The sequence below is a fragment of the Triturus cristatus genome, chromosome 8, assembly GCF_964204655.1.
Source record: "Triturus cristatus chromosome 8, aTriCri1.1, whole genome shotgun sequence".
NCBI lineage: Eukaryota > Metazoa > Chordata > Amphibia > Caudata > Salamandridae > Triturus > Triturus cristatus.
Window position 1 is genome coordinate 910673934 of NC_140591.1, and position 17228 is coordinate 910691161.

The following is a 17228-nucleotide window of genomic DNA, read 5'->3' on the forward strand; positions in this document are numbered from 1 at the left end:
TCTGGTGGGGATTACCACATGTAGTTTAGCCCATTAGAATGGCTTCATTGAGCCTTACAGGACCTACCTCGGTGTTATTAACAGGTTATACACAATATCTGCATTTAAAGAATTTGACTGCAGATCAAGTATGACAGTTAGGGGCATATGTACAAGGAGTTAACGCCACATTAGCAGCACTTTTCAGCTGCTAATGCGGTGATGTTTTAATCGGCGTATTCACAAGCTGTCGCTAACAGCTGTTAGCGACAGATATCAGGCGAAAACGTCTGTTTGCACCATCGCCACTTATGTTAGCGATAACTATCACTAATGAGATGCAAGGTAGGCATTCCAGTGCAAAAACGCACGCTAACCCCACTTTGGGATATTTACAATAATCGCCAGGGCCCCCAATACGTTCAGAAAACATGCCATATGTGACCATAGAGAAACATTTATCATTATCTTCAGTAGGGCTGGTAACGGTTTGGTACCCAATCTCCTGGCAAAATCCATTGTGGTCCCTGCTGCTCTGATCAAAGTTTTCTTTTTGAGGGTTCTCTGAGCCACCCATGACCCCTTTTCATCAAACAAGACTCCCAGATAGGGAAAAGTGGAAACATTAGTCAGTTCAACCCCCTGTAAAATAGCTCACTTTTGGAGAGCTTTGCATTACCTGTCGTCATTATATGTGATTTAGAAAAGTTGATCGAGAGCTCAAGTCGGATCATAAAATCGTTGAAGGTATTTAAAAGGCTTTGCAACCCCACAGCCGTCCTATCCAGCGGCAGAACATCGTCGGCGTATAGCAGAGCAGAAATAAGTTTGAAACCAGCAATGGGAATGTCTTTGCACGCAATTGACAAACTATCCCCTAAATTATTCATTTTTATGGTAAACAAAATGGGGGTCATGGTCAAATCCCTGTCTTACCCCTCATTTGACTTCCCAAGGGGTCGAAAAGTGATCCATTTTCATTGTGCCTAACTGAAGCGGTCATGTTTGAGTGGGACCAGTACATGATGGCCACCAGATCGGGATCCATGCCCATATCTAACAACAAGGACCAAAGCTTAGTGGTCATACCAATGCATAGGAGCTTGCAAGGGCATATTAAGACATATACAACATGACTGGAATTATAGTTTGTCAAGAACATACATTACATTCTGGTGGGGATTACCACATGTAGTTTAGCCCATTAGAATGGCTCCATTGAGCCTTACAGGACCTACCTCGGTGTTATTAGCAGGTTATACACAATATCTTCATTTAAAGAATTTGACTGCAGATCAAGTATGACAGTTAGGGGCATATGTACAAGGAGTTAACGCCACATTAGCAGCACTTTTCCGCTGCTAATGCGGTGATGTTTTAATCGGCGTATTCACAAGCTGTCGCTAACAGCTGTTAGCAACAGATATCAGGCGAAAACGTCTGTTTGTACCATCGCCACTTATGTTAGCGATAACTATCACTAATGAGATGCAAGGTAGGTATTCCAGTGCAAAAACGCACGCTAACCCCACTTCGGGATATTTACAATAATCGCCAGGGCCCCCAATTCGTTCAGAAAACAGCCGCTAAAGGCCATTAGCGGCTCGGACTTAAGACGAGAAAAAAGTGGTCTTAAAAATGGTGATAAAGAACAGTACATAAAGGAGACTAGCCCAGGGCCTCATATGAAGACCCACCGATGCCATGGAGGTACTCCTTATGCAGCTTGGAGCACTAAAGAAGGCCACAACAACCACTGCCACTGTCCCCAGGACCACCACAGAGGCAGCATTGAAGAAGACAGCAGGTCCATCGCCCAGGCCTCACCCTCACAGACCTAACGCCAGATGATGTGATCACCCACTACAGGCTCAAAAGGTCATCCATCCTCCGCATCCTGACCCAGATAGGCACCAGGCTGAAGGCACCAACAGAGCGGAGAACGAATATCCCTCTGCAGACAAAGCAGCTGGCAGTGCTGCACATGGTGGCCTCTGGTACCTTCCAACCAACAACTGCTAGAGTTGGGGGAGACTCACAGTCAGCCCTATCAAGGTTGCTCCCAACTGTCTTTGATGGCATCATCAGCCTGATACCACAGCACCTACACTTCCCCAACACTGCGCAGGAACAGCTTGAGACTAAGCATTGCTGGCGTTCCCCATGTGTTGGGGGCAATTGACTGTACACATGTCCTAATTGTGCCCCCTGCAGACACTGCACACATATACCACAACAGGAAGCACACACATTCCATCAATGTGCAGTAAACTGTGGAACACCGGGGCTTGTTCACCAATGTCGTAGCCAAGTTCCCAGGGAGTGTGCATGATTCTTACATCTTCTGTCAGTCCATCATCAACCAGCGGTTTCAGGATGGCACAAATGGAAATACACTGCTTGTTGTTAAGTACTAACTGAACACACCACACATCACAAGTCCACAATCATGGAACTCACAAATGTGAGAATAAACATGTAGCACATTTCATACAACATACCTAGTAACATGTCCACCTACCATACACAACAACCCAAGTGACTGCAGTTAATGGGGATAGCCTTGTTGACAAACCATCCCCAAAGGCACTGCTCCTCTGTGACACATTTGCAAATGCTAGGAGAGGTGGGAACCAAGTAGGTGCAAAGGAGGGTCTGGACCTAGGAGGAAAGTATGAATACAAGGCCGAGTCTGGCAGCGGTGTCATGTATAGTCTGGAGCTTGCAGAGCACAGACTTGTCTATGCGGGCATATGGGGTGTTTCCGTAGTCCCTTCTGATAGTAATGACTGCGTGGGTGACTGTCTCACTTGACTCGGGGGGATCCATTTGAAGGTCTCATGGAGGATGCAGAGGTTGACGAAGCAGCTGGATGCCACGGCATAAGCCTGTTGGTTCAAGAAGAGGGAAGATTCGAGTATGATGGCAGCACCGGCGGTGTTGGCTGCAGCGGTGTGGGTGTTGCCGTTGATGGTGGAGTGGAGCTGCTCCTCGGTGACTCAGCTCCAGTTCCTTTGAGTGGCGCGGGCTGTGGGATTGGGTGGCTTGTGTTTCTTAATGAGGAAGTGTACACAGTGGTGGTCGCTCCATGGGGCTTGAGTGGTGTGGAAGCAGTGAACGCTGTTTCCACATAAGAAGATGGGGTCGAGGGTAGATCCTGCCTTGTGGATCAGTGTGGTGAAAAGTTGGCTCTGTCCGACGTTTGTGAGCCTCGGCTAGAGGGTACTCGAGTTGGAGTTGTTGTGGTTTGTGAGGTGGAAGCTCAGGTTGGAAATTAGTAGGTAGTCCTCGGAGTAGATGACGTGGTGTGTGATGATGTTGATGGTGTGGGCGAAGGGGGCCCAGCCTCCGAGGGCTTTGCAGGCGAGGGTGCCACGGAGTGTTGCTTTGTGGCTGGTCTGGATCAGGAAGTGCAGGTGTTGGGCGGAGGTGAAGGTCTGGCGTCAGCAGGAGGACTGAACGTGAGTTGTGTCTGATCTGGCAGTTGTACGTTCTTCTGGCATTGACTTTGAGGAGGGCGGGTGAGTCGTAGCGCTAGGCGGTAGGAGATACAGGGTTCCTGCTGCTGTTTGCGTTTGGCTCGCGGACAGGCACAGACAGGATTGCCTTTTGCGCTCCGTTGTAGTGCCAGTGATGCAACCGGGCAGCGCCCACAATAAAATAGGCTAGGGGGAAGGGACGAGCAGCTGTGAGGCAATGTAAATTGCATTGATGATGGTCAATTCTCTGAAGCCACACATGGCTAAGCTGAATTCCAATGATTGCACAAATCACACGCCGCAAAATATAAACACTGCAAACACTGCATGCACAACAACAACTTATGGACACATCTCTCCTTTACATGTTCCAGGTGATCAAGGATATGCACTCTCCCCTTGGCTGATGACATCCCTCCAAGCCTCAAACACCCAGGCCCAGAGGCAGTATAATTTGGACCTTGGACGCACCAGGGCCATTGTGGAGTGCACTTTTGGCATGCTAAAGGAACGTTTCCAGTGCCTGACATCATAGGTGTAACAGAAACACCGGTTCCAGCAGAAAGTTAGGCTAATCTATAATAATAATCAAATGCACATTCGCAATCACAAAAACGGGTTAAGGTGATGTCGGAAAGAAAGAGGGCCTTGCAGACTTTATGTTCAAATTAATTATTTTTATCAGATTTGTAAAATTCAAATTGATATATACACAAACCAAGAAAAAACAATAGTACTTTTCTGTCCCCAAGTGAAATGGAACCATAAAACAAACATTGAAAAACATGTAACGTGTACAGCTTGGTTTCCACAAAAAAGGTGAGCAAGGATTAACTTAGTAATGATTCCAGCTTCTGTGTACAATAGTCAGAGCTGTTAAACTAGTTTGCTTTCAAATACAGTTGACGGCGTTTCAACCCTTTTACAGTGCAGGGTCTCTTTAGGACCAAGGGATATGGGGACAGTCTGATAGCGATTGTTCAGCCTTGTGAGACAGCGAAATACTTTTTTCTTGGTTTGTGTATATATCAATTTGAATTTTACAAATCTGATAAAAAGAATTAATTTGAAAATAAAGTCTGCAAGGCCCTCTTTCTTTCTGATATCACCTTAACCCGTTTTTGTGATTGCGATTGTGCATTTGATTATTATTATAGACTAGCCTAACTTTCCGCTGGAACCGTTGTTTCTGTTACACATGACATACCCTGGTTCCTAGTGAGTAGGGTACCCCTTGTTCTTGTTTTCGCCTTGACATCATAGGTGGCACACTGTTGTACAGCCCGGAAATAGTGTGCAAGATAATCACAGCATGTTGTGTGTTGCACAATATATGTGTGTGCACTAATGCGCCATGGATCCAAGTGCCAGATGCACCGGACGATGCTGAGGATGATGAAGAAGATGGGGTTGGTGCTGCACACCCCACAGTTTCTGCAGCAGGAACTGCCCAAAGGAACCGAATCATAAACTAGTCCTTCCCCTGAGCACATCACAATGTGACAGTCCTTTGTGAAATTCATGTGCAAAATGCACCTAAGCACAGTTTTTGCAATAAAATAAAATGCAACACACAGACCTTGTGTGCATGTTTATCCTCTGCATATCCTCTGCATCTCTCTGACAAGTGAAATTCAAACAATTTTGCGGTATGTATTGTAAAATTGTAATTTTGAGGGTGCGTATATCTTTCATGGTCAGAGATGCTTATTAGGGTGTAATGTGGGGTCAGATATGCTTTTTAAGGTGTCATTTGGGGTAAAATATGCTTTTTAGGGTGTCATTTGGGGTCAGGTATGCCTTTTAGGGTGTCATTTGGGATATAATATTCTTTTCAGGGTGTTATTTGGGGTCAGATATGCTTTTTAGGGTGTCATTCGGGGTAAAATGTGCTTTTCAGGGTGTCATTTGGAGTCAAATATACTTTTTAGGGTGTCATTTGGGGTCAGATATGCTTATTAGGGTGTCATTTGGGGTCTGAGATGATATTACATCTAATACTGTTTATCTGTGTAACAACTTGCACGTAGCGTGCAAAATCTGCCCGCATTAACGTTAATGCGATGTTTTTTTCATAATCACGACGGAAAATCTATCACTACACACATTGAACAACACAAAATATTACCACTAAGCCAATTAGAGTACAGCATCTCACCGCAAAGTAAAAAAATGGGCCGCAAACACACCGGAAGTGATTTCCGCATGCTTCCTGCTTCTTGGAGGATTGCTGTGCACTTTCATTTCTCTTTTGAGCACATTGTTGGTGATTGTAAAGAGTGTTGGAGGTGTTTGGTCTTGTGTACTGCAGATATTTGATTGAGAGAGTGTTGCTGTGTCCTGTGAACTGTTGATAGTGTCTCCGTGAAGTGTTGTGTACTTGTTTTTACGTTATGTATGCGTCTTGTCCTAAATCGTGTCGGGTGTTTCTCTAAGGGGTAGTTTAAATATTTACTAGTTGTTGAGGCATATATTGTGGTTTTTTTTCTTAGGAGTGGGTTTAGGTGTGTGCTAGGAGATGGTGGGTGTGGGTAGGGAGGGCAGGATGTCAAAGGGGGCATTGGGGGGCTTCCTCTGGCTGGTCAAATCTTTACATGCCCTTGATGGCGGAGAGTCGGGGTCGTATCCTTTCTGGGATATCCCATCCATGTGCGGAAGGTTAGGTGGGAGCGCGTGAGAGCACAGATGCTGCATGTCTTCGGTGTGGACAGGACTGTCTGCCAATAGAAGCACTGATGGCAGGATTGCTTGGGCCGTGAGGGTGCCCTGTTGGACCAACTAGGATTCATCATTGGCCTACATTGCGGTGACAATGACGTATGAACACTCATACGAAAAGCTAAAAATGCAGTGTGTGACACAATGGTGTACATGTGCGCAAAAGTGGAGGAGTGGGAAGCTAGACGTCATGCCTTCATTCCTAACATTGCCACATCAGAAACGCAATGCTGCACCATATGTACAAACATAGTGTGCAGGCTTTCATTTCCCCCTGCGCTGGCGTAACACTTAGCACTGTAGTCCCAACGCTGGCACCCTTGCACCATAGTGCATGTAGGGCAAAGTTTGTTTATGTACAGGAAGAGTGACTGTAGCTAAAAAATCCAAGGCATTGTTTTTTGGACATATGTGCTGTACAAAAGGAACAGTAATAATGCATTCTTCCTTGTTTTGCTAAGTTAGGTACGCTGCCCTTGTACATAGGCTTCGTGTCACAATGGATGAAATAGGAATAATTGTTCTATTGAAATAGGACATCTCTGGAGTGTCATTCACCACCAACAGTTGGCACACAGCCTTGTGCGATCTGCAGCGATGCTATCATCCACAGAGCATGTATAACATCATGTTGGGTGGAGAAATGGGGCCTTGGGAATGTGTCACATAAGTAGTATGTGCAAATTTGTCAGAAACATTGTCTTGTTGGCGTAACTCAGCATTCTCAGGTTTTGTGGGAATGACAGGCAAAGTAGACACAATCAAGTAGGCAACATGGACCGCAACAGTACAGTCACAGAGCAATGTCAGTGATGGTGATGAATTGCATGATGAATAGGACATGTGTGATTTTACGTCTGATACCAACACACGCTTCTTTTCATGTCTCACAGCTGGCAGCCAACTCATCACACAGGGGGATATCGACACCTTCAAGGACCCACATGCCACTGGTGAGTTCAGCCATTAAATATTGGCATTGTGAGATGTGATGAATGTCTGGGTGAAATCATTGACGTTGTAGTATGCAGAATGGGTGTGCATCACATGTACCTTGCCTCCATTGTGATGATGTTATGTGGAAGTGTGTACAAATCAGTAAGTGAAGATGGAGCAATGCATATGTCTTCCAGATGTAACTTTACACATCCCCAGTCAGTGATACACATGCAAGTGATATCTATGGGTTCTGTCACTACAGCACATGCTTGTGGATTATAGAGCGTACAGATAGGAGAGGAGACATGTGAATGGTGTTGCTAATGAGTATGACCAGACTTGGAATGCATGTACATCCTTGACTGAGATGACTGTGAAAATGTGCCCGATCATGCATTGGGAGATAGTGGTTTTCAGGCTGTGCGTGGTCAGACACAGGTCTGCACAGTACTACTGTAGGTATGCTGCATACCAGCTTCACAGAAGTAGCAGGGTGTAGCTTTAAGCCAAGGATATCAATGGCATGTTTCCCAAATGCCTAGCATAGATGGCCCTATTTATCTCATTGGCATGTTTTGCCACTGCAATGGTGTTGCCAAGCTATCTCCATGGGGACATTACCCTGGTTGACTCAGGGGCAAATGTGCAAGCCCCTCTCGCCAAATTTTTGACAGTACTGCTTTTGCTCTGCAGTTATTTCTGCACAATATATTTAACAATGGAGGCCTCTACAACACTATTCGTTAAAACGCATTCCCCATTATAACACAATTACCATTATGACTCCAGTGGGCCGTTACTTTGGAGAATGCATTGTATCAGTTTGGTTGTAAAGCCCTGCGTTGTAAATTGTCAGCGGAGTAAGAATTGCAGATCAAAGACATGCAGAATTATAAAATTTGAGTAAACTCTGTTTCCTCCTCTCGCTAGTACAGAATCACCTATTGTGAAGTTGTGGTGGAGAGGGGGCCTGCGCCTCATGTACAAGTCAGTGTTCAGTCACCTAACATGTATCCATGTGTGCTGCTTGATGCGGTGCAAATGTAAGTGTAAGAAGGGCTGTTACAGGATTGCTCATGTGCAGGAAGGGTAACCTTCCTACACATAAGCAAGCCTCCCCTGCACACAGACCCTTGAACTCTTGTGCAAGGGTGCCTGTGTTGGCGCTGAGTTGTTGTCACACAGGCCATCCCTGGCCCCTCTGGCAACAGGCGTGGCTCACGCCGTGGACAGGCAGCAACACATACCCCTTCAACACCACCAACACAAGGGACAATGCCACCTGCACCAGCAGATCAGGTGGTGCGATTCACTGTGCGGGACTGGTGCACAGTCATGGACAACAATGTAATGCTTGTTGAAATTCAACGTGAGTTGGCGGAGCATAGCCGCCCCTGCATGACCTAAAGGCAGCCCTGGGTCTCCCATATTGACCGGACATTTTGAGCCCCATCCCCCTCTTCTCCCTTCCCCCAATGTTATTTCTTGTTCTTAGTTAGTGTTAGGTAAGTATTTTAAGTGTTAGGTAGTGTAGTTGTAGTGTAGATGTAGGTAGTGTTAGATTTTAAGCTAGTTTTAGATATTTATTCTTCTATAGTATTTGGGGATAAGTTTCCTTATCCTTTAGGTGGGGGGTTGATGTTTTTGTTGTTATATAAAAAAAAAATATATATATTTATATTTGTGTAGGATAACTGTGTAGTTAGTTTATGTTTAGCTTAGATGTCTTTGTCCAGTCTCATGATGTGCTTTAAGGGTGGGAGGGGGGTTGATGTCTTAGATATGTTGCTGCCTGTTGATAGTCATGGTAGATAGGTTAGGTTTCCATTCACTTTGTTCCAGTTAGCTTAGATTAGATTAGCAGTAGTAGTGATTAGTGTTAGCTTAGAGTAAATTATTTTGTACTTTCATAATAAATGGTTACTACTTTAGAATTCTGGTTGCACTTATGTCAGGGGTGATTTGGTGGCGTGTTGCTTTTTACCTTGTATGCAACTTATTCTATCATAGGACAATCTTTTAAATGTGTACGTGTGGTCATGACATGTTACTTAGATGGACGGATAGTGTCAGGATACTTTATTTATGAGCACAGTAAACTTGCATGGATGACCTGGTGGCAAGTAGGAGTTACAGTCTAGTCTAGGAACACTCTTTTGTGAAGTTTGACATCTTAAGTGTGACTCAAGGAGTTGGTCAGCACATTGTTGTCCATTTACAACACAACGTAGAGACATCGGCTTGAGCAGATATTGACATTGCAACTCTTATCCATCATGGAGATGGATGTTTGCGCCGGGTACCACAGATTCTGTCCACCCCCTGCATATCCCATGATCCTGGCGCAGAGTCCATCTACCTTGCCCAGACATCGACACACTTTCTGCGTAGTGCAAGTGTGTCAGCATCATTTGAATTGTATGTTCCTGTCCATGGAGGCTCAACCTCCTGTCCATGCAGAATTTTGTCACTTTGCGGATCAAATATGCTCGGCATATGGCAGAACAATGGGCCCGATTCACAAAAGTGATCAGAGACAACATCTTAACTTTACGACTCCTAATTGTCTTTTGTGAATACCGAAAGCAGTAAAGTTAGGATTATGTCTCTAATCACTTTTGTGAATTGGGTGCACAGTTCTGCTGCACACAGAAGGGAAAATGTAGCATTGCTCCCTGTAGTGCCAGTGTCATAGCCACTTCTCCTAGATGCTACTTTTGGTATTGGCTCATAGTGATGCCACCATTAAAATGGTGGTACAGCATCTGACTATATACAAATTGCAGTGCACTACACATCCCTGGACACATTGCCCTATCAGGTCACAGTGGTCACACCATGAGAGGCTTCCTTATTGATGAGGAATTGTTAGTCCACAAGAAGGGGCTGACTGAGCACTTGAACTTTGGGATAAGTCCCTATTGCCAACACCACTTCACTGAAGCAGACATTGTGGTTCCAATAGCGGCTGGTAGACATATGCCCTAACGATTCTTCATCTTTGTGAATATGGTGTGCTCCATCTTGGAATGTGACATGCAATGTGCCCCATCACAACAAGCTTTGTCCACCCCGTAGAGTGTGAGTAGATCTGCCAAGTGAGACTTTGTAGCAATGGTAAAGGGAGACACTACTTGTGGCATGCAACTGACTTGGGCATATTTGCAGACATGCCTATTTCCATCATGTACGTTTTGCTAAGTTGGGATCTTGCTAGAATGTTGCATTTGAGCAATGAGGGCACAGCTAGTTCACACAGACCCGGTCATCTCACTGCCTATCTGGGACACAGTTGAACATGGACAATTCTCATATGTCCCTTGGTGTACGTTTTGACGGATTCACTGGGCCAACTTTGTTACAGACTTTTATAATTTAATGGTCATAGACAACACACAGCTGTGTAACTTCAATATTTTTATGTAAATGCGCATTGTCTCTGTTGGAGACTGGGCCAGGACTTGGCTCAAACAAGTCTCACATTCTAGAGATGCCCAGTGGGGACCTGACAGAGTACTTCAGGGGTGACATGTCCAGAGGAAGAGTTTGGGTTCAGTCAGCAGGCTGATTGCAGTGTCATTGGAAACAATACAAATCATGGCAGTCCATACTGAGGTCCAAGGTGAGTGTCAAAGAGTGACTCTGGGGATAGTGGAAGCTGAGGTTCCGGGGCATGATTCTAAGCACTGATCCAAGGCAAAACAGTCCATTTGGCACAGATGGATGCTACCGCTTTCTTCTTTGCTATAATGCAGATTAATCCACATCTTCATCCTCTGATGTGTCATGTGCCTCACATGTGCGTGGTGGTAGATTAGCTGCAGCACTGTGAGGCACTGACACATCAGGGGGTGGAGATTTGGATTTGGAAGCAGCAGCAGCATTTATCTGTGCCAAACCTTGATAAAGCAATGCAGTGATGATCAGCTGCAGGGCATGGAAGATTCCAGACTCGTCTCATTGGTGTGCAGCCGTAGCACCCATTTGTTCCATTTGCATCCACTCCATGTTCTCCATTATCATTCACATGTGGGCCAACTCCTGGCTGACATCGATGGAGCCACTCTGACAAGACAGTTGTTCTTGTCTCTGAGTCATGACTCTAGCGATGTCAGCCATGGAATGTCGAAGAGCATGGAGAGGACTGTGGGTGTCTGTGATGTTCTGTAGGTGGTCCCGAATAGGACTCTGACACCCATGTACAGCATCGAGTTTGGCCGCCAGGCTGGCAAAACCCACCCGCACCCGATCAGCCATCTTCTGCTGGACCTCTACCGCATGGCGTTGAAATGCGAGAAGTGGGTCCTCATCTTCATCAGTGAAGAGTGGGACAGGCTGCTGTACAGGAGGTGATGTTTCGTCCTCTGCAATGTAAAGGGGAGAGGCCGTTAAATGTGTGTTTCAAGAATGGTCATGCATTGGATGAGTTTACAAGCAGATTGCATGACATGTCCATTGTTGGACTTGGCCCTTTTTTCAGGGTCATCCCTAAACTTTTTGCCTTTCTCCTGTCCTTTTTTCTGACATGGTGTTGGTGGTTTTAGGCCTCTGAGCACTTTAGCACTGCTGTCCAGTTAAAGTGTGTGTGCTCTCTGTGAAAAACATGGTAAGATTGGTCTACAGCTGTTTGGACTATTTAATTTACCTGTCAGTCCCTTGTGAAGTGGTATCCCATATACCCAGGGATGGTAAATTAAACGCTACTGGTGGTCTTGCAGCGCTGATTGTGCCACCCACCAAAGTAGCCTTTCAAACCTATCTCGGGCCTCTGCCATTGCAGGGCCTGTGAGCGCAGTGTGACTGCCGCTGTGACGTGGCACCTAAAGTGTGTGCCAAGTCCGTGACTCCCCTTTTACTACATATCAGTCACCCCTAAGGTAGGCGCTAGCTAGCCCTATGGGCAGGGTGCATTGTAGGTAAAAGATAGGACATGTACCATAAGTGTGTGACATGTCCTGGTAGTGACAAACAGCCATTATGGTTTCTCACTACTGTGGGGCTGCCCTCCCATAGGAATGCATTGGAGATTCCCTGATAAGTGTTATAGTGGTAATTCCTGATATGGGAGGTGCAGCGTGGTCAAGTTTGGTATGTTTGGAATAGTGATAATAAATGCTCCGCAATGGTGTGCGAAGATTTATTATAACTATTTTAGAAATGCCAGTTTTAGAAGCTGGCATTTCTGTGTGCTATATGTCTGCCTGCCTGATGTGAATTGCATGTCTGGCATTTGAATGACAGGGGCTGGTGAGGTGTGTGTGGCTCCAGGAGGGGCATGGTGAGTCAGTGCTAGGCTGAATAGGACATCTACATTTTGAGTAGTGGGAGGGGATGTCCCTGGTCCCTGGATAGGATTGTGCCTGCCCTAGTGAATGCTGGCTCCGCGCCCCTGTGGTGTGTCTGATGACGAGCCCCCACCTAACAATAGGGAAGACGAACCTGGTAAACAGAGTGCTCCAGAACCAGTTGGGACTGGTTTCCCCAAGCCCTGTGCTTTGTAGACAAAGGGGAAAAGTGGTATAAAGATAGAGGTTGTGAACCCATGAAAAGAGTTGTTCCTGTGCTTGTTCTTGGACTGGGGGCTGCTGCTGCTGGGCTCTAGGAGGAACCGCCACAAGGGACTGCCCCCCTGCTGGAGGGCCATCTGCGCTGGCCTGCCTGGGCCCAGCCTTGTGCTTCCTGAACTTTATCTTGGACCTAGCGCCACATGGAGCGCTCTGTTGGCTTTGCAGCGCTGGGCTGCCACCTGGAGGTTCCCCCATGCAACGTGGGGAGCGGGAGCACACCCCACATTTTTTTGCTTAATTGAGGCGGGAGCCTACCCCGCTTTATGCCTGCTTAAATCGCGGGTGCCCACCCCGCTTGAGTGCTAATTTGGCAGGTGCCCACCCTGCTTTCCGCATCTTTAAACAGCGGGTGCCCACCCCGCACTGCAGCTGTGTTGGCAGGTGCCCACCTCGCATGTGGTGTCTTTATTCAATTACGGAAAAGGCAATATCCCAACTAGTAGCACTAAAGAGGACAATTATATATGTATGTATAATACATTACGTGGAAAGGAAAGGGAGAGATTCAGAGATGGTTTTGAAATGTGCACATGGCATCATATAATTATGTACAAAATTAAAAGGTACAGTTGTAGCAGCACTGTAAGCAAATAATGCGTGAGACAACCCAAATTGGACTTGGTGCTCAATTGTGTACGTGACACAAGCAGGTGGAGACGCAAGTGACAATTGTGATATCAGCGAAACCGACTCAAAGTGTGGATGGGAACAAATATATACAGTGGATGTTGTAGCTCAAGACAATGATTTACAATGTTGGGTTTGCGAACTTGAAACAATTTCATTTGAGCCACAGAAGGACATGCGCTATTAGTTGCGCTGAGGAGTCGACGGCGTTTCGATCCTGTCAGTCAGGATCATCTTCAGGACCGGGTTGTCGGTAATGGCGGTGCTGTAGAAAACGGTGCATTAGTCACGTGTTGCCGTGGTAAAGGGTTACCCGGGGGGGGGCCGGAGATCCTTGGAGAAAATTAAGTAGCGGGTGCCGTGTACATCGGCAGTAAGTAAGGGGGAGGTTCCGCGGTGTCCCACGTTGAGGGAGCTGGTTTTGGAGACCTGGTGGAGCGGACTAAATCCAAAGGAGGAGCAGTCATCCGGGACCCGCCACGTTCGTGTGTAGAGTGATTCAATTACAGCGGGAGCCTACCCCACATTTTTTTGGGTGCCGTTAGACCGGCGGGAGCCCACTCCACTGTTGTGGTGACGAGCGGGTGCCCACCATTTCAGGTTTGTGGCAGGAGCCCACTCCGCACTTGTCGCAGTAAAGAGCAGAGTGAAGCCACCAGCCGCCGCGATCGGGCGGCGAAACAGGAAGTCAGGCATCCTGAAAGCCTGATCATGGGCAGGCTGACCCGCAAGGAAGGAAGCAGGAAAAGCAGGAAGTCAGGCCTGAAGGTGGGCAGGACCTTCCAACAAGACGGAGAGGCGTTCCGGAAGCTAGGCGGCTAGAGCCTGGTTCTGGTAGGCACCCTGACCGTGAGAAGGAGCCGAGCCTCGTGAGCCCGTCTGGGCCATGGTCGGGCCACCGCCGGTGCACAGGCAGTGCAAGGAGAGGAGACGCTTCCGTGTTGGTGGAAGAAGGAAAACTGAAGGAGTCAAGAGAAGCCCCGGTGAGTGGGGCTGGGACTGCATTGTAGTGTAGTTCCTATTTCCCTTATAGGCTCTGCGCATTTGAATAATATACACTATAGTTTTTGCATAGGACTACGGCCAGTATGCCTCTATCAAGTACATTAAACTTAATTACTTGTGTACCAGCTAACTCAGAGGTCACTAGAAACTTCTCGAATAAACAAGAAGGGAGTAGTTTCTGACAACCGCATAAACATGACAACTTTGTTTCCCTTAGAATCAGAACGTGTCTCAGAATCGTGGAAACAATAGATAACAGTTTCACTCAGTCAATCGGGCATGCTTAGTTTCTCCAGAGTTACACAGAAATAGATACACGGGCGTTTCAATAAAAGGATTTATTGAACAGTCTTGTTTCTCGTGTAAGAGATATGAGCTGTTACAATCATTAGACAGTAAGCAAGATATAATACGCACAGCGTAAGCAGTAAGAAGACATAATACTGCAATAGCATTGTCTTTTAGCTATGACATATATTCAAAAATACATACATAAACACAGGCTAAAAAGTGAATACTCGTCTGATGCTTCTAAATAGTTCTACCCCAGTGTACCTAACCTAAGTGTAGTACCAGGAAAGAGGTACGTGCTGTTTTCTATAGCGTGTTATATACTCAGTTTATATGCCAAGAGTCCCTCTAGGTCCTAGACCGCTCCATACCTTAGAATGAGAGAGGTGAGAATCTCTTTCCGAATCTCAAACTCCAACACCCCGCGAAGGGAGTCAGAACACTCGAAGCTGGATTCTCTGCGAGCAGGGATGACAGCGTCTGGTCAGTGCGTCAGGCGGGGACTCGAATTCCTTCCGAACTTGCTGTGGTGAGCGGTATCAAGCTGTGTAGGCTAGGCGACCTAAGCTGTGCCGTGCTTGCCATGTCAAGTGAAGGTATATTTATACCTGGAAGGCACTTAGGAATGCTAGCATTGACGTAAAGTCGGGCAGAGGAAGGCACCATGAATGAACCCCTAAGGAATAGTAGTTTATGCATAATAGATGAGCTCTTGGAGAAATCAATAATCCTAGCTAGGGAAAGTCCCGATGGCTTAAGGGTCTGGTTTCTAAGAACTCGTTGTGACTGTGGGATGGACGGATGTAGGTGACCATGCCTGTATTTGGATAGCATGGCTAATGCCTAAATAAGGGCAATGCGAAATGTGCCTATATAAGGACATGATTCAGGGAAACCTATGTACGGGCATCTAAATCGAAACACAACACCCACTCCATTGACTAATGATAGATATTACTAAATGCTAAACATGCTAACCACAAAAAATTGAGTATCACATGTTCACTAAAAACCTTTGTAGAAGCATACTTAAAAATAAGTTCATGTTAAAAAACTCTCAGCTAAACATGGAATGCAAAGGTGCTGCACATATTTAAAGTAATGTTTCATCCAAAGCATATGTTTATAATGGATGCAAAATGCTAAATGAATGCACAGAAATATACTCATATATAATGAAAATGGCCCATTTTTACAGAAAGGAAAAAAATAGTTCAGAGCCATTTCATGTCATGAGTACATAAATGTGAAGAAAAGGTGACAATGTGTCCCTGGAATGGTTCAATGAAATCTGTTCTCTATGAATAGTTCTACTGTAAGCAGAGTTTGTTAAGCCATAAAAGAAAAAAGTCAATTATCTGAAAAAGTTCTAAATTTTGTCTTTTGTTTTCAAAAAATGAAGGCCAACTTCATAGATTATCCAGTACACTGTGAGCCAAATCAAAAGTCAGTGTAAGATGCTGGTGAAAACATGAAATCATCTATTCCTGTAGACAAAAAATCGTCTATCAATGTCGGTGATAGGTCGATTACCTCGTTTAGAAGACTACCTGCACATAGATATGACGCATCATCAGTATCAGTGTTCGTTACCGATGTTACCTGTGTGCCTGTTGATCCATCTCGTACCTCACAGTAGCATGTTGCGTCTGTGAGATCTCAATGAATGCCGTCATCAGGATTGGTAGCCTCTGGGGACATCACAGAGCATGGGCCATTATCGGGTCTAGCAGAGTATCGATATCCGTTGGCATGACTGATGGGAGTGCCAGACAGATGTCTAGCACGTATTCTTCACCGCAAAGCAGGCAGTGTAGAACAGGTAAGATGCAATCTTGCCAGATTGGTCTGAACAACAGAAACCATGTGGTATTTAGTTCTCGTAGACGAGGCAAACCCAATAGCTGTACTATGTGCTCACGACACTTCCTTTCCAGGAGAGCTTTCTCCAAGTCGCAGGGAGTGACGCTGGTGGATAGGCTTGCCATAGCGTAGCAGTAGGAATAAAAACAGGATTCCTGCAACGAGTGCCAGAATTAGAGGCAGACCACCAAACACCGAGCGCATGAAGTTTGGAATGATTCCGAGGACTGCTTGAAAAGGTGTTAACAGTCCTGAACATATGGTCCTAAATACATCCACAATACCGCTCGTATCAGACATGTTTAAGATACGTCCCAACATTTCTGTGAAATGTGTAGGGCAGTTTGTACGTAACAGAGCCTGTATCTCAGCCAAAGTCCTTGCAATTTGTAGATCATAGATTTCTTTGGCTGAGGTCAAAGGCACGGTTCGTTGTAAAAGAATGGCTTTTATTCTGCTTAAAGTATCAATTCGTTTAGAAGAGATGTTCAGTGAAGGCCATAAAGGCGACTCCCTGACTGTATCTATTTGGGGGAACAAGACTTGCATACAGCAAGTGACCCTGGAACTAACCGTTACTAGATATGGGATACCTGGCAACATGCCACAACACCTCTGATCATTCAACATGGGGTAACTCCCATTTGAAAGTTGTCCAAACGTTAGATTAATCACAGCGGCCGGTGAACCTTGCAGGTGGCAGGATAAATTTGCAGTGGAACCGCTACTGGCCCCGTGTAAACTAATATCCCGACATATA

General features: G+C 45.9%; 1 protein-coding gene and 1 long non-coding RNA gene across 6 annotated transcripts in view; one reads left to right on the top strand and one right to left on the bottom strand.

Annotated features, from left to right (window-relative positions):
* IL1RAPL1 (interleukin 1 receptor accessory protein like 1) overlaps nt 1-17228 on the bottom strand; it is a 2372066-nt gene that overhangs the window by 354035 nt on the left and 2000803 nt on the right. The window lies entirely within an intron of this gene.
* The window catches only part of LOC146805257 (uncharacterized), a 312230-nt gene that overhangs the window by 50521 nt on the left and 244481 nt on the right, over nt 1-17228 (top strand). For all 5 annotated transcript variants that reach the window (XR_014967817.1, XR_014967815.1, XR_014967816.1 and 2 more), the window contains exon 2: nt 7070-7129. This is a non-coding gene — a long non-coding RNA (uncharacterized LOC146805257). The remainder of the gene's footprint in view (nt 1-7069; nt 7130-17228) is intronic.